This window comes from Ambystoma mexicanum, chromosome 1p (genome assembly GCF_040938575.1).
Source record: "Ambystoma mexicanum isolate Mex_15411 chromosome 1p, UKY_AmexF1_1, whole genome shotgun sequence".
Taxonomy (NCBI): domain Eukaryota; kingdom Metazoa; phylum Chordata; class Amphibia; order Caudata; family Ambystomatidae; genus Ambystoma; species Ambystoma mexicanum.
The window spans coordinates 1,259,974,430-1,259,989,283 of NC_090921.1; the positions used below are offsets into that span (position 1 = coordinate 1,259,974,430).

The window sequence follows — 14,854 nt, forward strand, 5'->3', positions numbered from 1 at the left end:
ATCTGTGATAAAATGATATGATATGATACAAGTCATTTATAACGCGCCTGTACACAAGTGTACACAAGGGAGGGATGATAGAGGGAGGACAAGACAAACAATCTCACTAGGCCTTGTGTCATTGCGAGAATGAGAAGTGCAAGGGGAAAGGGAGGGGGGAGTGCATGTGAGAGGGGAGGGGAAAACAGGGCAGCAATGCTCTGAGTAAGTGCAGCCAGGGCAGAGGGCTATCGGTTGTGCAAGGAGAACAAGGGACTGCAGGGTTACAGTTACAGCCCCTAAGTGCATGGTAGGCCCAGAGGCAGTGCAAAGGTGACCAATCAAGAAAGAACCTGGACTCAGAGGGACTCTGAGGGTAGCTAAGCAGCCAGTGGGTACAGCAGACAGGTAGGTCAGATAGGTCAGCAGGGGGGAGAGAGAGCGAAAGCAGCGGAGAAGAGGAAAGTTTTGAGCTGCTTCCGAAACTTCAGGTTGTCCGGCTCAAGTTTGAGAGGGGCAGGGAGGCCATTCCAGAGGGAGGCACCAGCAGAGGAGAGAGGTCTACCCCCACTCTCTGCCTGGAGAAATGTCTAAGCCTTACAGAGTTGGAGGTAGCTGAGTGAAGGGATAGCGAAAGAAGGTATTTTGGAAGAGAGCATTGGATTTAGTGTGGGCTCTGGCCCCAGAAATCCTTGTGGGCAATGCAAAGGTTCTTGAACTTCATCCTTGCAGCCAGTGGAGAGATTTCAGGGTTGGAGAAATACAATCCCAGGGCTTGAGGCCAAGGCTAAGTCTTGCAGTCCTGTTCTGGATTAGTTGCAGATGACGGAGACTAGAGGAAGACAGATTGAGAAACTGGCTGTTGTAGTAGTCCGGCTTAGAGACAGTGAGCTTCTGGTGGAGAGAGAGAAAGGGAAGAGTCCCTTTTAGGAGGAGGAGCTGGTAGTGGGACTTCTTGGTGATGTCCGAGATGTGAGGAGAGAAAGAGAATGTGGCGTTGAAGATGACACCAAGGTTTTTTGCCTCGCAGGAAGGCAAAGGAAGAGGGCCCAAAGTGGTCTGCTATAGTGAGAGAGGAAACACAGAGGCAAGGGTCCCAATGAGAAGGATCTCTGTCTTACTGGCATTAAGGCAGAGATCGTTGGAGGCGCACCAATCCTGAATCGTGAATAGACAGTCAGGAATGAGCAAGAGAGGAGAGGAGGCTGAGGGGAGCCTGAAGGAAAGCTGACTCATCCGCATAACACTGAAAGTTAGAGGAGAAGGTAGAGATCAGGGAGGCCAAAGTGGCCAAGTAGAGGTTGAAAAACCAGCATGAGAGGATAGAGCCCTGGGGAATGCCACAGGTAGAGAGAGGTGGCAGAGAGAATGGGACCACGATGGACCTGGGAGCGGAGTGGCGGTCCAAGTGGAAGTAGGTCAGTCACTCTAGGGTCTGATCTGTGATGCCCAGGTTCTCACAGAGTCGATTGTTCAGGATGGTGACGTTGACCCTGTCGAAAGCAGAGGAAAGATGAAGGATGAGAACAGAGGGAATGCTGGAATCAAGGTTAGAGAGCAGCACGGGTGTTAAGGAGAGCTGTTTCCATGCCTCTGGCAGCTCTGAAGCCAGACTGATGGTCATGGAGACAACCAACAGATTCAGTGTGGAGAGTAAGCTGGGAGATGGCAAGCTTTTCCAAGAGTTTGCTCAGGAAAGGGGTGATGGAGATTGAGCGATAGTTTTCCGGGCAGGTAGGATCAGCAGACGGCTTCTTGAGGAGTGGGTGCACAAGGGAGTGCTTAAAGGGAGAGGGGAACATTGCAGTGGCGAAAGAGTGATTGCAGAAATCGTCCGAGGCTGGAGCGAGGGTGTCAATATGGGCTTTGATGGTTCTGGAGGAGCAGCGGAGCACCTGTTTGGATGACACTTTCATAGATCGGACTTGTCTAGAAACCTTGTCAGGTGTTGTCAGAGCGAAAGAGGAAAAAGGAGGAGGAGAGGTAGAGATGGCCAAAAGCGGCCGAGAGAGGAAGAGGACATAGAGGACAGGATGTCCTGAGATTTAGCAGAGAAATGAGAGGCCATAGCTGTACAGAGGGCCTGGGAGGGAACAGGAGAGGTATAGACCACAAAAGGATTGACCAGTTCCTTGCAGATTTTAAAGAGTTTGGCCGTGTTGTTCGAGGCCGCGGAGACACATGCTTTAATGTGTGCTCTCTTCTTGATGAGTGTTATTGCTTTGACTGGCATATTTCTGTAACCAGTCTAGGTATGTCTAAATGTGGCCTGGCATGCTTTACTATAATGTTATTACGTGTTTACACTGGTCTACATTTGCAGCCAGTTGGACATGTTTTCATTGTGGAATGGCATTCTTAATAACAAAGCATTAATGTTCCTGTGCACTGTTGTTGACTTGCATGTATTGGATTGTGTTACCCTACAAAACAATTGCAAACACTCTGGGCCTCATCACGACTTCGGCGGTAACCCTTAAATCCGGTGGTAGCGCTATTACCGCCGGATTTAAGGGTCCGCCAAAGCAGGACTTCGGCGGATTTCTCCCCAGCTCTGAGCTGGGGGGAAACCTGCCGAAAATTTGCGCTATTACCGCCGGCGGGAAATCCGCCGGCGGTATTAGCGCGAAATTTCCCCATTGAGCCCAATGGGGAATGGGGCATTCCCGAATGGGCTCAATGGGGAATGGGGATTGACATTACCGCCGAACTTGTGATCCGGCGCTATTAGCGCAGGGGAGTTCGGCGGTAGGGCTAATACCGCCCGCGCTAATAGCGTTACTGTTACCGCCCAAGTCGTGATGAGGCCCTCTGACTTTATAGCCAATTTATCTCAGAAAGTGTGCTGTATATTGCATTAAAACACATATTTATATCTTTTTCCTAGTGCAGTGTGCGGCATACCCCTTCAGCAGCACGGTCATGCGTATTGCGCAAGCGTGACAATCTAGGCCGGCCCAGAGTGTGGCGCGACCCGTGATTTGTTGCTGAGTTGGGGGGCCCCCTCAGCATGGCTCGCAGGGGGCCCCCACATTTTGTGTTACGCCACTTGCACCCGCCTCCCTTCTGTTTGTTCTCAAATAATCTATGCTTGAACCGTAACTACCTCCTATTTTATGCAACAGAGCCGCTCTGGCTGTACTCAAATCTTCCATCTGTACTTCCCATATGCATGTACCCCTTCTATTTATTGCGCCCTTTACAAATGGAAATAAATAAATCGGCCTCGCACCTGTCTGAGCTCATAATGCAACTGCACTCTCATTACTATAGACCGGGTGAACTATCAGCCCTCACTACCCGCTCCCATTAACAATGGCAGTATGAGCCGTCGTCTCCCACATCATTCCACTCACATTTGTACATGTAGGACTAGCCATTGACCCCCCACAATCCTCTTCACTCATTAATAATTCAGGCAGGAAGAGCCTGCGCCCCTTTTCACCCTTTCGCTCTCATTAACACGGGCAGGGCGAGCTATCGCCCCTGAATACACTCCTCCGCCCTTATTAATAAGGGCAGGGTGGGTCCTCATTGCCTCCCACTCCATGCATACAGGTAGGCAGGCTGAGCCATGGCCCACCCTCGCGGCGGGGTGAGCCACCGTCCCTCGCGCCCCGCCGTCCACGTGATCACGGGCAGAGCGAGCCGTCCCCGCTCTCTCCCCTGCGCGCTCATTAATGCGGGCAGCCTGAGCCCTTGGCTCGAGCATGGCGCCTCTTGATTTCCTCGCGGACACATTCTCTACTCCCAGTAAAACTCATTACTGTCTCTGCAATTACCTAAGTAAAAGCTGGACACGCAGAAGCTGCTGGAGAGACTCCCGGGCCTCGGCCGCAGAGCAGCCAATTCTCTCAATGCCGCTCACGTCCCGATTAAAGCGGAGATGGAGCGATCCCCGGGTCGACATAAAGCATGATAAGGAGAGTCGCGGGCCCGAGGAGGAGAGAGGCGCAGGAGATGGGCGGCTGGGGAAGGGCGGCTGCAGGAAGGCGGAGGGTGTCCACGCCAGGCTTTTCCCAATGTGGAATAGTGCTTCCTGGCGGCCATGAGGCGACATAAGGCTGTACCAAAGAGCACATCGGTGCATGTCTAGAGCGGTAGATAGGGAGCGAGAGAGAGAGCGGCTGTTATAGGCAGAGAGGCGAGGATTCGGCCGATGTATCGACAGAGGCGAGAAAGAATGAGCGAGACGCGTGTACAGTAGACAGATGGATAGATGGGCAAGAAAGGCAGACTAGCAGGCAGAGTGAGATATCTAGAGAGATAGAGAGATGACACAGGCAGATGATTCGTCAGCAGATAGATAACTAGATAGCTAGACACAGAAGATGGATCAGGAAGAGAGATGAGAAAGAGGGAGAGAGAAGCACATAGGAAGGCAGACACACAGAGAGATAGATGGATAGTGAGTCATGTATAGACAGCAAGAAAGAGAGATACACATGGATAGATGAATGATGGACATGTAGGCGCTTTCGGAAAACTGCGCTTAGACAGCTGTGATGCACAAACAGAGGTTCACACAGGGGCACATGTTGAGGTACACAGAGGGGCACATACTGAGGTGCAAAGTGGGGCCATACTGAGGTTCACAGAGGGGCACATACTGAGGTTCACAGAGGAGAACATGGCGAGGTACACAGAGGGGCAAATGCTGGTGCACAGAGAGGGGCAAATGGTGAGGTACACAGAGTGGCATATACTGAGGTATACAGAGGGGAACATACTGAGGTTCACAGATCGATATGTTTATATACAAAAAGGCTGGTAGCAAAAATAAAAGAGCTAGAAATAGCACCAAGAGCATGGAGCATAAATGGGAATCTGACAAGAAGATGAGTGTTTATAGACCTTAGTGTTATGCGGATGACACTCAGGTCTCTTTCGGGCTACCCTCAGACCCCTCTCCATCCTCGATTATTCCTGACTGTCGTTCCGCTATTCAGAGATGGTGCACCTCCAACGACCTCTGCCTCAATGCCAGTAAGACAGAGATCCTTCTCGTTGGGACCCCTGCTCCCGCCTTTCCTCTCTCCCTCTGGCCGCCCTTCTTGGGCTCCCTCCCCTCACCTTCCTGTGAGGCAAAAAACCTCAGCGTCATTTTCAATTCCACTCTCTTCTGCTCTGCTCACATCAAAGACCTTGCCAAGAAGGCCCAATTCCAGCTACACCTCCTCAGAGGTATCCTACCCTTTCTCACCTTCCCCCAGAGGCTCATTGTCTACAGAGCTATGGTTCTCTCAAGGTTGGACTACTTCAACAGCCTCTTTCTCAATCTTCCCAACTCTACTCTTCGCTCTCTACAACAAATCCAGAACAAAACTCTATTCCTAAATTCCTTCCTTCTAGAGCCCTCTGCCCAGCTACCTCAAACTCTCTGCATATCAGATGATTCTCCAAAAAGAGAGTGGGAGGTCAATCTCTCTCCTCTGCAGATGCCTCCCTCTGGAATGGCCCTCTCAGACTTGAGCTGGACCACCTGAAGATCCCGAAGCAGCTCACAACCTTCCTCTTCTTTCTTCTCTCTCCCTTTCCTTTGCTAATCTACCTATCTGCTCGCCCTGACTGGTGGCGTGGTTGCCCTCAGATTCACACAGCGTGCCATGCCCCCCCCCCCCTTGACCAGTCACCATGCACTGCCTTCTGGCCTACCCAGCACTTATGGTCTGGGACTGCACCCGTGTAGTCCTCTGCCGTCCTCGCACGTACTCAGAGCCTGACTGCACTTACCCCTTCCCTGCACTTCTCCCCTCACCCTCTGCCCTGCACTTTCTCATTGCACTTGCACGATCTGAATGTCACAAGGCCTATTAAGATTGTTGTCATCCGTCTGTCTCCCCTCCTTGTCTTGTGGTGCCTAGACACACTTGTGTAAAGGCGCGTTATAAATACCACATCATATCATATCATAGAGGGTTGGAGAGAGGCAAAAGTAGAGGCAAAGAGTAAAGCGTAATGAAGAGCATTGCAACGTTTGGAGGCAAGGAGAGAGAATGGGTGAAAACAGGATTGGCAAAAGGAGAACAGTGAACAGCTAACAGGAAGAGAGAGAAGACACTGAAGCAAGCGAATAGAGACATGAAGTGCAGCGATATCTTCATGAGGGCAAATGGGGTGTGTGCTGCAGACCCCCCAGCTTGGGTGGGGCAGGGGTGTCCACATGGATGCCTGCTGCAAAGAAGCATTTCCCAATTATTTAAAATTCATAAATAACATGTCAGTATATTTTATAGTGAGCAGGTGAGGCTAGAAACTTGCTGTCTAGCTGCTGCTGACAAGTGCATGCCATTCATGTCAATAAATCATGCAATGATTTCCGTGTTCACGGAAGTGCACACAATGTGTGTTTACTAGAGTACAAGTCCTGTAGCATGTTGGCATTTATGTGGACAATATATTGATGACTTGCAAAATCAAAGTTAAAATCAATATTGATAAATGCGAGTGCCACTGTGGTCCAGAAGGCAGCTCAGTGGGTTTTGTCATTTCTATAAAGGACTGTGTTCATATGGCAGATCAAGGCAGACTCTGCCCTTTCTATGTCTGAGGTTGATGAACTTGCATGTACATATGCTTTGGAGATAGTGATAGCTGCTGTGTTTTAAAGCAACGCACCTGCACTAGATTGCATCAGTATGGTGCACTTCTAGAGCTCTGAAGAGGTATGTACACATCGGGCAGCCGCCCCTAATAAACAACATAAAGTGGTAGTCAGGAGAGGTGATTAGGTAGCCAAATTCAGGACACTGGAACCAAAGCATTGAGGCTCATATTCTGACTTTCTCACCAGACGATACAGTGATCTTGGACATATTATCTTATGTCACTGTACAATAGTGTGCTGTCTTCTGTGAACATGTTTGTCCTCTCATATGGTGACATTGATTAGGCTATTACCTGCTCTTTGCTTTTATGTAGGACATTTGATTTGAAGGAGTCCTTGACAGAAAAGAGCCTATCAAACATCAAAGCCCTGTGGGCAAGGCTTGTTTTTAGGTCTTCATATTAGTCACAAAAAACGGTTGGCTTTTTTGTACAGTTTCAAATGTTGTTGAAGTATGCGGGAGTCAAGGTAAGTGATAAACCTTCTTTATTTACTTCGTAATAACCGGCGTCCCACACATCATCCTTCCCATCCACTCCGTCTCTCACCAACCGTCCTCAATCTCCAACGTTCCCTCTCACCCCCAACATTCCATATACTTTAGAGCTCGCGCGCAGGCGAGAAGCCAGAGTGAATTACATCAATTATTAACACATATTTGGAATACAACATCATCCCCCCCTTTACAAAATTAATTAAGAAAACAAAAAGATTCTACCTATAAAATTTAAACACATGTATGTTAGGTATAATAAATCAAGACATTTCAAACATGACACATTTGTGCGGAAATGTACAACTGTACCAATTAATACATATAAGAGTTTAACACGATGTAGAACTCCTTTACAAATAACCTGTGTACGGAAATTACTTAGCTCTGCATGACATAATCTCTAGACCAAAACGGTAACCTCTTTTCCCTAGAACTACGCACACTCTTATTATCACAATCTACCACAGCTCGTTGAGTGTTAACATCTTCAACCTGTCTCAACACGTTACCGTACATACTCACATTTCCTAATCCATTTTGAATATGATCATCTCCAAATAAATCTCTTCTCTCAAATCTAACCTGTTTCATTCTTTCATTCTCACCATTCCACATCCATTTACTAACCCTGTCCAAATTCCATACTGATCCTCCTGCAACTCTAACTGCTCTCCTGAACACTTGTAACACCTTAACAGGACTTCTGTATTTAGAGTTACCTTTCTTAACATTTCGTCCAAGCTTGATTCGCACAAAATCTCCTGGTGATATTCTCAATTTAAACCTTTCAGAAGACACAGTCTTTCCTGGAGACATACTACTCCTAAATACGTTTTCCTCAGAATTACGTAATCCTGTGTTTCCACTTCTCCTACAATTAACCCAGACAGGATTAAGCAAGGTATTTGGAGCTCTTCCCCTCATTAATTCAAAAGGAGAAACCTTCATTCCTCTTTTAACAGACATCCTGGTACTCCATACTCTCTCCTTAAGAACCTCGTCCACCGGCATGTTGTTACTTAAAGCTAATTCCACTGCCTCTACAATTACACGGTTATATCTCTCCACCAACCCATTGGTTTGTGGGTGATACAACGACGAAAATCTCCATTCAATACCTGATCTCTTGGCAAATTCTCTCATTTCTCCACTTCTAAACTGAACTCCGTTATCACTCATTATTATTTTGGGAAATCCTTCCCTTCTGCAGATTTGCATTATGGATTTTATCACCTCATCAGTATCAACTTTTCTCACCGCTTTGACTTCCACCCATCCTGAATAGTAATCAACCAAAACCAATATGAATTTCTTCTCTCCAATTAACTTCACGTATGGTCCAATGATATCAATTCCTACCATCTCCCATGGTGCATCACCTTTGTCAATACTCATCGGCTTAGACTTCACTATCCTGCAGCTCTTGTCACTGTTCTGACATGTCCAACAATTTCTGATAAACCTCTCAATCATGAGATCCATGCATGGCCACCAGTATTTCAAACGCACATTGTTCTTAGTGCCAGTAATACCAGGATGACCCTGGTGCGCTTTCTCAATAAGGTCATTACAAAACTTACGTGGGGGAATCAACTTGTCTCCCTGTTAAACGAGTCTTCACGAGATCGCTGGTTACCTTTTCTTCCTGTAGACCGTGGAGTTGAGGTTGCCAGTATGTCGGTTTATCTATTGCCGATGAATGGGTAGCGCGAGAAATTAGCCCAATCCCCTCCTGACGATATATGACAGGATGGCACTGGACCAACTCCCAACGCCACGGGTGGCACTTCTCAGTATTTGCGTGACGTCGGGACAGTGTTTCCACTGGCTGAGAAGGCTTGATGAAGACACCGATGATAGCGGAAGCTGAACTCAGGAACATCCAAGAAGGCAGCAAGGCACAGGTACCGGCAGGGCACAAGACAGGCAAAGGAGAAGGGACTGCAAGGACAAGCAGGACAGACAGGAAAATCCCACTTTCCTAGTAGAAGAGAGTTAATCTAGGAACCCAGACAGGACCTCCCCTACCCAAAACCAGGAGGCAGGCAAGGACCCAGCAGAACAGGGAAGCAAGGGTTAGGAGGACCAAGGAGCAAGAAGAGGACAAGGAGAAGAGGCAGGGCTAGGCAGGATAAGGCAAGGCAGGGAACTGGAGAGCTGAGGCACGAGTGCCAGGACTCCAGCAGCGCATACACAGTAACAACCGCGTTGAGACGCGTTGTCCCTGTGTATGCAGTGTTCTTTTAAGGCCCGGGATCAAAGCGAGGCTCGGAACGCATGTTCCGACACTGTGCATGCGCGGGACGTCGAATACTGACGATCCGCGCATGCGCAGATCCTCGCAAGATGGCGGCGTCCACGGAGCCTATCCGGACCGCGGGTCGGCGTGAGGAAAGACGCCACCGCGGGTACAGCCTCCATGAAGGAGGAGACCGCTGCGGCCGTGGACCCGGGACCCCAGGACAGGTAAGTGGCGCCCGCGAGCGCGCGGCGTGACACTCCCCTCACTAAAAATCCATCTTCCATAGACAATTCATCCTTAACCTCCCAATATCTTCTACAACTTTCGCTAATTTCTTTTTTTTCAGGCCACCCTGATTCGGAGTACCTTCTTATCTCTTGTAATTCATCATCTTTATTTAATTCTTCAATCCACATTTCCTTAGACGTAACCTCAAAAATGACTGCCACCATCTCTTCATCCAGATCCACATTTGCTTCATCACTACTTAACGGCAATCTAGATAAATAATCAGCAACAATATTCCTTTTCCCTGGCACATATTTCACTGAGAAATTGTAATCCTGTAATTTAAGACTAAGCCTGGCTAACCTGGGAGAAGCTTTACACATTCCTTTCACTGTGAGCACTTCAATTAATGGCTTGTGATCTGTCTGAATTACAAATTTGCTTCCCCACAAATATTTCCTAAAGTAATTCACCGCCCATGAACATGCTAATAATTCCTTCTCAATCACAGAATATCTGCTTTCTGTTTCCGAAATAGCTCTAGAAGCATGACTGATCACCTTCTCATATGCATCTTCATTTATTTGTGTTAAAACTGCACCAATGCCATTCCCACTGGCATCCACCGTAATCTTCGTCAACCTTCCAAACTCGAATCCTCCCAATTCCAAAGAGTCACAAATTTCTCCTTTTATGCTTTCAACCGCCTTACTACATTCAGCACCCCATGTAAATTTTGCATCCTTTTTTAAAAACTTTCTCAATGGTTCTGTTATACTCGCAAAATCTTTTACAAACCTGTTGTAATACTCGCATAACCCTAAAAACGATCTTAATTCGTCTTTATTGTTAGGATTCGGTGACTCTCTGATTGCCTTCATGGCATCTCATTTGGGCTTATAACCTTTACCATTCACAGTATGCCCTAAATACTCTACTTCCTCCAACCCAAATTTGCATTTGCCTTTCTCAACTTTCAACCCGACTTCTTGCAATCTCTTCAACACTTCTTTCAACCTCCCATCATGTTCCTCAGATCCCTTACCAAATACAATTATATCATCCTGATATACCATAGTTCCACTTAAACCTTTCAGCACATGCATCATAATCCTTTGAAATACTGCTGCCGCAGACGCTAACCCAAACGGCATACGTCTATACCTAAACAACCCATGTGGCGTTATAAATGCTGTAATGTCCCTGCAATCCTCTGTCAAAGAGATTTGATGGTAAGCGCTTGAAAGATCTAATGTAGAAAATACATCAGCATTACCAATACAATTCAACATTTCAGATATGATAGGGAGTGGAAAAATGTCAGTTATGATATTCTTGTTGATGTCTCTCAAGTCTACGCAAATCCTGAGTTTGCCACTTTTCTTCAATGCAACCACTATGGGGCTCACCCATTCTGATGATTCAATTTTTTCTATTACTCCTTCAGACTCCAATGATGCAAGTTCTTGCTCAACCTTATCAGGAATGGCAAATGGAATTGGCCTGGATTTCGTGTGTTTAACAGGTATTGCTCCCTTCTTGAGACGAATCCTGTGCGCAAAGTTTTTGAGCAAACCCAATTTTACTGTCTTCACTCCCTCTTCTCTAACATTCTCATTATCTTGCGCTTGGCTCCCGTTTACCACTAGGATTTGTTCTTCATCACATGGATCCAACCTGATCCTCAATCCAGCTTGGTCTCTCCAACCTAGTACATTCACACCCTTTTCTGCTACGTACACCTTCACTTGAGACCGTCTGTCTTTAAACTGAACAATACACGAAAACCATCCAATCATCTTGATCTTGGATCCTTCAAACCCACCAGGATTTGGTATGTCTGACACCTCCATCTTACTTTTGAGACCTTGTGTCACTAAATTCTTCCATGTTTTCTTGGTAATGATCGTCCAAGGTGAACAACTGTCAACCTTCACTTTAAGTTTCCAATTATCAAAAATTACTTCACAACTCGGGCATTTAAATTCTCCAGTTGGTGGCTCACGAATCAAAACACTCTCTCTTCCTCCGATTCTTCCTCTTCTTCCATAATGGCAGATACTTTCTTCCTCCTTCTACATGTGACCGCGAAATGACCTCTTATGCCACAATTTCCACATTTTTGCCCCAATGCTGGGCACTGTTTAGCGTAGGCATAATGACCCACTCTGCCGCAATTATAGCACCTGTCTCCTTCTCTCGGCTGGACATTCTGAAATCTTTTTTCATATTGAACTTTTGGTTCATTCTTTACCCAATTCTTTCCTCGATTAGAACTCCCTCTCTGCTCAAAAGTTTTCATTTTGTTATTTCTTCCTACATTGACTTCAGCTTTATCTTTGTTTTTAACGTTTGCTCCACCTCTGTCCTTTGACCGTAGTACGTTAAACTGGCCTTGTTCTTCTGTTTCTTTTTCCTGTATCTCTTTACTACTATGCTTCTGCATGCTTTGCACAACCTCCTCTTTCTTGCTCTTCATTTCCTTCGAGCACAGCTCACTGTGTTCTACACGTTTAGCAATCGCTATGGTTTCCGGTAGGGATGGATTGCCAACCATCCATAGTCTGTCTTGGACTAAATTGTCCTTAGAGTGAATAATGATCTGATCCCTTATTAACTCATCCAGGGTAATACCATTGCCAAACTGGCAAGTCCGCGATAACACTCTCAATGCAGAAACTTATTCTTCAGTGCTTTCATGTTCTTTTTGTATTCGCGTATAGAATTTGTATCTATTTATGGCCACGTTTGTTTCTTGAGCATAGTACTTGTCCAATTGCCTTATGGCCCTATCATGTTCATCAGCATCACCTGCCTCATCTACAGTCAATTCTGGTAGCTCCCTGAACTTCCTCTGCCCTTCCAACCCTAGTGCATGCAATAATAATAATTTCTTCTTCCTAGACGTGAGATCTTCATGTTCAACTGCTTGGATGTAGTTTAACCAGAATTCTTTCCATTCTGACCATAAAACTACAGGTTGGCCTGGCACCGGAAGAAAACTTACTGGCGGTTGAATGTTGATACCTTGCATAGCTCCGTGTATTATTGATCCTTAGTGATCTTTTATCAACAATATTGCAATAATGCAAAAGAACTTCACTTATCCCACACTAGCTTGTAATTTGTTAGATATTACTAATTGCAGTGTATGGGTTTACTGTTGCCACAACATTTTTTATTTTTTTTTAAATTACGACAACGAAGATGAAGGGATCACTGTGTCCTCTTCATTATGTTCATTTCCTGGTTGAGATGTCACATGACCTCAAGCTTCTTGATGGGCCTTTCTTCTAATTTCAATAATATGGACACATCCCACTTTACGGGTCTCCGCTCAAACCAATGCGAAGTGCGCGTCAGTTCGGAGCATCCGCTCTCCCCAAGTGATCAGCTGTGGATCCAGAAACCAGCACAAATCAACGCAGCTACGAAGCGTCGACTCGGAGCTCCCGCTCTCGCTTTTTCCAGAAAGGCTAATCAGCACGAACCTGCACAATACTGCACAGTAGTTCGGAGCAGCTGCTCTACACCAGTCTTCTCCTCGTGGGTCCTCAGGACGCCGGCATCCTCGTCGCCATGTGAAGTATGCGGGAGTCAAGGTAAGTGATAAACCTTCTTTATTTACTTTGTAATAACCGGCGTCCCACACAGCGTCCTTCCCATCCACTCCGTCTCTCACCAACCGTCCTCAATCTCCAACGTTCCCTCTCACCCCCAACATTCCATATACTTTAGAGCGCGCGCGCAGGCGAGAAGCCAGAGTGAATTACATCAATTATTAACACATATTTGGAATACAACAGTTGTTCTGCACTTTAAGATCAACAATCCACAGATATGTGTGCTGGGTGTGTTTTAAACTTTAAAATACAATCCGATGGAAAAGAAGAGATGACTTGCATCAATTAGTATTCTGGTACTTGTATACTTCCATTGATGATGGAGAAACTTAAGCTAAAATGATATTCCGTTTGCATAACATTCTTCTGTGATTTAGTCAGAAGGGTAGGAAGAAAATCAAGAAAGAGCCAGAAGGAGAAAAAAGACAAAAGCAAAGAAAAGTGTGAGCCACTGCACCAAAGGCCGCAGATACATCCAAGAGAATAGGGATGTATCTGCGGAGGATGCATCCGCAGATACATCCTGCAGATGTATCTGCGGATGCATCCTCCGCAGATACATCTGCGGAGGATGTATCTGCTACGATCAACCAAAAGAAAATAGCAAATTCCCATCAGGCATGAGAGCTGTTTCAGTGGAGCGAGCAGGGACAAATCCAAACAGATGTGCAGGGCATTGCATTAGAGTACGGATCGAGAGATGACTGAGAGGGGACGAGGTTTGAGAAATTCTGAAAGAAAAGGAAGAAGTATATAGGCCCATGTTTTATTGGAAGAGAAGGATCAAGTGAAGGCTTTTTAAGAATGGGCACAATAGTTTGATGGTTGAAAGGGAAGAGGAACATGTCTTGAAGAAGATTTGCAAAGAGAATTTAGAAAAGAAAGAACGCGAGGATACGCTGAAGGGGTGAGGGCAGAGGGTAAAGGTTGAGGGGAGTAAAGCAAGCGAAAGAAGATGGGAGAAACAAGAGGGAAGGAGGAGCACAGTGTATCCATTTTAGAGGTAAAGAATGAAGCAAAATCAGAAGCCGAGAGTGAGGGTTCAGGGTAGGATCATGAGACTGGGGAACCAACAGCCATGCAAGGGGAAAGCGCTGTATTAAGAGCAGAGGCGTCGCTAGAGGGGGTTGGGGCTATAGCCCTGGGGCTTTTAGTTGTGGCCCCGGATAGAAGTCAGGGGCTACAACCTAGCAACACCCCTGATTAAGAGACTGATAGTAGAGTAGAGATAGGGGACCACAGGGGCACATGCACATCGAAAAGGGTGTCTATAAGGGTTCCATGTGATAATGTCACAGTGAAAAAGTCACCAGGTAGGTGACTTTTTTTCCTGACCCCTAAAATTCTTTTCCCGAGTATTCTAGGAGGGGTCTAATTATATATTATTACCTCCAATCCTATGCCTGACTGTAGAGAGTTCACTGATCCAGGTCTCAAACACTAGAGAAAGCCCCCAGGTTACACAAATGCCTTGTGTCAAAAGCTCCTGACAGCATAGATAGTACTCTGGTTCCACTAACCATGTACACTACAGCATCAGACACCAGAACTATAACTCTGGTTACAATGAACCTACGCAGTCACACCCCAGGTGGCAGAAAACTCACTCAGGTTACATAATCCTCGCAGGCATTGACTATATATTTCTCAGGTTATACAGATCTTTCAACCATAGCTGT

The 14,854-nt window shown here is 46.4% G+C and overlaps 1 protein-coding gene across 4 annotated transcripts in view; it reads right to left on the bottom strand.

The window, feature by feature from the left end:
* Window positions 1-14,854, bottom strand: part of SYT3 (synaptotagmin 3) — an 835,659-nt gene that overhangs the window by 200,126 nt on the left and 620,679 nt on the right. The window lies entirely within an intron of this gene.